At 34.1% G+C, this 7,211-nt stretch overlaps 1 long non-coding RNA gene across 2 annotated transcripts; it reads left to right on the top strand.

Moving 5' to 3' along the window:
* Positions 1-477: 477 nt before the first annotated feature.
* Positions 478-4,542, top strand: LOC117101312. 2 transcript variants are annotated; one of them, XR_004444264.1, is made up of 4 exons: positions 478-607; positions 1,203-1,263; positions 2,168-2,333; positions 2,779-4,542. It is a non-coding gene; the product is annotated as an uncharacterized LOC117101312 (long non-coding RNA). The 2 variants fall into 2 exon arrangements; XR_004444263.1 differs by having other exon boundaries at positions 488-1,263.
* Positions 4,543-7,211: the final 2,669 nt, after the last annotated feature.

Here is a 7,211-nt window from a genome sequence, read left to right as displayed (position 1 = left end):
GTTAACATTAAAAAAAAATCATAATGTGTTTTTCTATTTCAATTTTTTATGATTAGGTCAGTATGTATTCATGTTTTAGGTCAGTGTTTTAACGTGAACAAAATTAAACAATAATATATGTGTTTTTCTTAATTAATATTAAGATTGCTTAAATTGTTAATGTTACAATTGTCAGATTTTATTCCATTCTGTAAGTGGCGGGTTTTCTCTGTTGAAAAAGAGTACAGTGTGAAGAAATGTATAGGCCTACAACGATCTCACGACGATGAGACGATGATCAGAATTTTACTAAAATATACTGTGTACTTCATTTTAATCATATTGAAGAAAAAGGATGCAGAAACTGGAATATTTACATTTCATTTTAATTATAAATAACTTGTGGCCGAGTTGACTTGTGGCCGAGTTAACTTGTAGCCGAGTTTACTTGTGGCCGAGTTGACTGCAGCCAAACTTTTTGTGGCCGAGTTGATTTGTGGCCGAGTTGACTTGTGGCCGAGTTGACCTGCTTTCGGCCTACCCTAGGCCCTAGTCTAAAAAAGATTTTTTCGGAAAATCTGTGTGGAAATTGGCCCTTATTTTTCCAATTGCGCGGACGGTTTTTATGGTATTTTTTTTGTTTGGGTGGAGGCTTCTAACTAGGCCTAGCCAATTCATAGTCTGGGGTCTACCTTCCTAGGCTAAGCTTATAGCCTAGGCTAGGCCTAGTCTAGCGAGGTCTAGGCCTATATATATCATCTATATGCCTAGGATAGCCCTTCTTTGCCTATCTAGGCTAGGCCATCTTTGGCTAGGCCTATGCTGTAGGGAGGGTTAGGGTGGTACTAAAATAATACTAATAGACTAAGGCCTATTGCCATGTTTGGCCTATTTTAGCCTAGTTAGTTGGTGGGTGTATACCCAGGGGAATTCCATTTTAACCAAATAAAAAAAAAATATCCTTTTAAATCTGACATCAGCATGCCCTATTTAAAGTTGTATGGATATATTTTAACATTGCATGCATAATTTAAAGCGTATCTTTGATATTTTTTTTCTGAAAGTATCTGTAGACTAGAAGTCAACTGAGCCATTAAAATCATACCCTGGGCTTCTATTTGGGGAAATAGATGTCTGAGTTATGATAATTGGGCCTAGTCCTTTTATTATGTTCTATAAAATCATTAGTTTAATAAAAAAAAATGCATTTCTGTTATTTTCAGGTGTACATGTGGAAACTGCGTCGTGGAAGAGATGTGGGGAAATCGTTCCTGTTGTCAAGAAGTAAGAACCATTTGGTTAAAATACAAATTAAGGCCATGTAAAATAAAATAATTGGTTAGCATCCCCTCCCAACCATCAGAGAGGCCACTGATTTGAATGATTTATTTTTTTTTTTTACAAAACTCCATTAAATATATAGGTCTATTTACCACCCATCCGCATGTTAGCCAGATCACTTGCAGTTCTATGCTCTACTGTTCTATACTATTGTAGCTACATGGCATCCATGATGCCTGTTGTGTTGGAGTAAATTGTGCAATTTAGAGAAATTGCATTATGACTGTTATTCATAGGCAAAGTTTCTGCTTGGTTTAGATGAATTACATAATTTCTTGTATGCAATTTTGGTCTAATGGTTTTCCTTGTGACACTATTTTTTCATGTTTGATGTGAGAGAAAAAAAATCTTCCTCCCTACCATGAAAATAAGATTTGAAGCAGAATTCTTGTCCTCATGTTATCTAAAACTTCATAACGGAGGGTCGTACCACCTTATTTTTTTCTGGAAAATGTTCTCAAAAGACTATTCTACACCAATATATGATTGGAAAAAAAATTGAAAAATGTTTTTGACCTCTGAAATCAAGATGGAAAAAGAAAAAACTATCTAAGTAGTGTATTAAAATAGGCCTAAGCATTACAGTGCAGTAGCATAGTACTTTCGTATTGTTACTGTTCCAGGTATCGATAATATGAGATTTCTCTTATTATAAAGTACAAGTATCAATAAGTGTAGTATAAATCATGTTTTTAACACAGGAAACTCTCATATGGTAAATAAAGCAATGCTAGTCTAGAGTACTACTAGTACTACTGCACTGTGGAAAAGGCGTGTATTACATTACCTGTGTTGTATTGCAGATTAAATATTTTTCATGAATTCATGTTCCATCTTTTTTTAACAGATTGAAAAGGTTATGCAAAAAAACAATGAAGAGCCATACCACAATGGAGCATTACCACACATCCTTGGTTTGAACCAGCCATCTTAAATCCTGCAACACTACAAATTTCATTTTGGCAGTATGTTTCACAATACTAGTAGCCTGTGACCGAAGGGGGAGTCGAAAGGTAAAGAATACATAGATGAATTATTTTTGTACTTCTCTACTCAAACATATAAGTATTTCCCTGTTTGCAATTTCTGCAGGTATTATTCTCCCAAAGACGACTGAAGCAACTCAATCAAAACGTTGAGAGTTTCTTAACTACAACAGTTCTTTTCAAAACTGCCTATGTGGCGTACCGCAAACATCAACATATATTTTTGTTCTATTAGGCATACATTAGTTAATATTTTGGGTGGTACCTTACTTTTTCGTCGTGTGTGCACTTACATGCAAGTCTTGCAAAATACCCCACTGCTTACAAGTGGAATTGACCAATAAAATATTTTATTAAATCTGATTACTATTTATGAGGTGTACTTATGCTTTAATTCCTGTTTTCTCTTCCCCTCACACACAAAAAAAATCTATATTAATATTGCTTCACAATTTTTTTTTTTTTTTTTCAGGCGTTACAGGTATTCAGCCTATCGGAAATTTGTACGTTGGTGCTGGGGTTATCTTGGCAAAGACAGGCGAGTGGTGATGTCGTGTAATGAAGTCCATACATGAGACATTTCCTGAACCCAGTGCCAACTACACAGGGTTTAAATATCCTCCCCAGACAGGTGAATTTTAGCTTCTCCTTTGACCAGAGGCTCCTCATGCTGTAGCTATGTTAATGTATTGCCAGTATGAATTACTATGTCTGTGTTAAATTTTATCTATTAAAATTGTATATTTTAACAATAATTTATTTTTGGTTAATTACAATGCAATTCAACTATATATATAGAATTCCCTGGAATTGAGGTGTTTTTTGTTCATAAATAGGCCTATACAATCTGCATATCATTCACTATGGTTATAAAATAGACTGTGAAGCATAATTCCAATAGCTTATGAATTACAGAGCAAACAATACAGTGTAAGATGTAAAATTGTATGATTCAATTTTCCTGATGATACTAGGCACCTATTTATTAACAAAATTAAGGCATTACACTATACCAGGTTTTGTGTGCTTCGTAATAGCATATTTATTTTAGTAATACAGTATGTCCAACAACCTTAAAAACAATATGCATGTCTTTTTTTTTTTCTTTTTTTTAAATGTAAATAGTATTACTACTGTACTATATACTGTATAATTGCAATTCAATTAAAATCATTTACAATTTGATTAATGAAATACTTGTTTGATTACTATTGCAGTATTCATGCTACAAGAGACTCTCATGATATGCCTGTATTATTTAACACTGACGAACTCTTATTATTTTTTCACAAAATGGGACAACTTTTGCTAAGTACTGAAACAAAGTGAAGACACTTTTCACTAATTTACAGTTAGATTATGATTGCAGTATTCATGCTAAAGCATGCTTTATTTTATCATTAAATGTAAAGATTAGTACATGTAATAATAAATATAATTGTTATCCAATTTAATTTGTTTAAAAAATGATTAATGGTAATTGCTTGTTTATTGCAATAACAGTATTATCATTTCAAAAAACCCTTATATATGAATTATCTTAGTAAATAACATAATTGGTTATATAAAATTATTTTCCATGATTTTTTTCTACACAAATTCAACACATCAGAATGCAATTTAGTCACCAGAAACTACCTTTTGTTCTCTTTCCAAAAAAGATATAGAAACATTTAATAAGTGGGTAGAATTTGTTAATACAATGTGGAAGATGTTGTTTGGAAACATGTCACAAGACATTAGTAGGTATTTAACTATGCAAGATAACAAGAACTACCTCATAAGAAATGTTTAAAGTACAATCAGGTACAAACCAAAAGCTTTTTCAAATATTGAAGCCTAGGTTAAGGATAAAGGCCTGTTTATACTTCAAGGATAACGATCTTATAACGTTTATAGCACAGTAATATACTGCTGTACAATAACAATTTTCTGTAAATGTGTGTGAAATTAAGAACAAAATAGAGCAATGCTGGAATCGGCAAAAAATAATAACAGTGAGCCTGGGCATAATTTGAATGGTTCTTATAAAAAAAAGTGTAACATGGTCATGTTACTGTATGGCTATACAGTATTTAATTTCTGTTGAATCGGCTGAGTAAACTGGACACGACTAATTTTTGTCTGGTTTCGGTAATTTCCGAGCAATTGTTCCCGGCTCGCACATTATTTCAGCAGTGTAAAAAACTCTTTCATATTACTTTTTGTCATGTACAAAGCCATTTCAATTATGTTCGCAGCGTATTCTGCAAAGACAGACAACATTCGCATTTTATAAAACATGAAATGCCTGACCCAAATGCTGGTATATACTGTATTAACTTACATGGTGGAAATTAAGCTTATAAATGCATTGAAATACCTCAACAAGTATAAAATGTAAATGGGTAAAGGAGAAATTATCTTTGTGAAAATTTATCTTAACTCGAGAAGATGTGGACGAATTATTTTTGTGAAATGTTATCTTACCTTGAGAAGTTTTTTTTATATTTTTGTTTGGTTTTTTTTTTTTTTTTTTTTTTTGGGTTTTTTTTTTTGTTTGGGTTGTTTGGGAAGGGACAACCACAAAGAGTATGGAAGGTATCCAGGGACTGAGAAGGAATTAAAAAAAAAAAAGGCAGAAATATGAAGTATATAAAGCGATGGGCTGCTTAGCCGCGACAGAGGTACGCCCCGAGTAGCTTCATATGGCGAATTAGGTTGGATACCCCTAACGGTTTCCCAAACCATATCGAGAGTTAAATTTTTCGATCGTATAATCAATATGAATGAAGAAAGATGGCCAAATGTAATGATGAAATCAATGATGACACACTTGATTTTAAATCTAAGCAATTACGATACCAATTTCTTAAGTATGTCAAAAATACATTTTAAAAATATGAAAAAACAAATGTGTTTAATAATATTGTTAAAAATCCAACCAGTGATCATTCAGGTTGGTTTGCTTCCTTCAAACATGAGAAAACAAATTTTAGTGGGGCCAATCTAAATGAATGGTTGCACGATATAGATTTTATTTACTTGTACTGCATTAACAACTATTCGAGAAATCACCTTGAAAGGCTATACATGTGATCATGTTTGATGATGAGTAATTATTTTGTTCTACTGTATTTGGGAAAAGCACAAAGAGTGTGCAGTGTTTGCGAAGTATTTATAATCGTCTGCGGAAGAGGTGGTCTAATTAGAGAAAATGTTTGGGAATGATTTTCGCATAGTCATAGTGTTGCGGAAATTTATGTGGGAAGAGGTAAGGAAAGCAGTAAGGAGAGACGGCAGAATGTTTTGGAAGTATCACGTTTACAACCATTTTGGGGAACGGCGAAAATGAGGCAGAAGTATGAAGTATATAAAGCGATGGGCTGCTTAGCCGCGACAGAGGAGAGTAGCTCAGCGTATTGTCGATGTGTGGTCATGTTGAAGCTCTTTTGGGTAAGCCAGCTTGTATCATCTGTAGTCAGGGGCGATTTCTTTTTAAGGTCCATTTTTGGGGGGTGAGCATGGACTATGTGATGGTCGATAATTTGAAAGTGTATTATCTGTTGATTTCATATAAGCCTATATAATGTATATTTCGTATCAGTAGATAAATATATTTATATATTTCATATTAGTAGAGAAAGTATATTTATATGGCATATCCACCTGACTGATGTGCAGTACTTAGATTATCGATGGTTCTATTTTATTATCGTTGGTATAGTTCGCATAACTCAATCAACACTGCAAACGACTACCGCAAGCCGAATTGGTTTCTACACTGATATATTTATTGCCAAACCACGCGCGCTCCGCGCTTCAGCCTCATACATACCAATACGCCACAACTCTCCCCTTTCTAACATGAAACCATGATTTTATATTTTGGATCAATTAACTATCCTACATTTAACCAAAATATAACACTGTCATGAACTATCATCAATACAGTTGGCAATATTGTGTTGTCTTAATGATGTATTGGGGGGTTTTTTTGAGTGTGTGATATTCTAATTTTTATGGGGTTTTAATAATACCAAACATTTGTTTTAAGGGAGCACAGTCAAGTTGCATTAAAACTAATCATTTATAAACTTTCTAGTATTTATTATTTTTGGGACTGTATTTAACGTAACACTAATGGTAACAATATTTAACTGGTGCTTTTCGCACTCTTGATGATCTACGTAGTTCGCCACTGTGTGTTTCGTTACTACCTGTACTTACATCATTCTGTCTAAGATAAAAATACTGATTTATTTACAAAGAATAACAATCAGATTTTACCCTTATACGGACGGAAATTTTCGTTAATAGCGGATAACAAACCGTTAATAACAATATTTAGACCGACAACAGGTCTTCCAGTTTTAGCCGCAGAAAGTGTACAAGGATGGCCTATGTACTTATCGGGATTCGATTTCCAAATAAAATTCCTGAACAGGAGGGCTAATGCTAATGCTGATTGTTTGTCTGTCGTATCTATTAGTCCGAAATGAGGAAACCAGAAATCCAAAGTTGTCAGGTACTTTGTCAGAGGGATGGCCTTGCAAAGTACCCGAGACAGAGGGAGCACTCAAACACTTTTATCAGGAGACAGGAACTGACCATAGAAAGAAGCAGTTTACTGTGGGGACTAAGAATCATAATTCCTCCCAAAAAATCGAAACAAAGTACTTAATGAACTTAGTAAACACATGGGCATTGAAGGCAGTAGCTAGGTGGTATATGTGGTGGCCGGGAAAGGATGCAGTGGTGTATCTAGGAGGTGCACGTTGGAGCACGCCCCTATAAGAGACAGCCCCCCAAATACTCACACCCCCAGTTTCCCCCAAAAAAATCATGATAAAGTAGTTAAAAATCACCATATTTTGCGAATTAGTGCCTTTCAACTGATCATCGACCCCCCACCCCACTTCACCT

The sequence above is a fragment of the Anneissia japonica genome, unplaced genomic scaffold (assembly GCF_011630105.1).
Source record: "Anneissia japonica isolate Jap-2015-1 unplaced genomic scaffold, ASM1163010v1 scaffold3709_len703521_cov189, whole genome shotgun sequence".
Classification (NCBI taxonomy): Eukaryota; Metazoa; Echinodermata; class Crinoidea; order Comatulida; family Comatulidae; genus Anneissia; species Anneissia japonica.
This window is presented reverse-complemented; position numbering and strand designations above follow the sequence as displayed.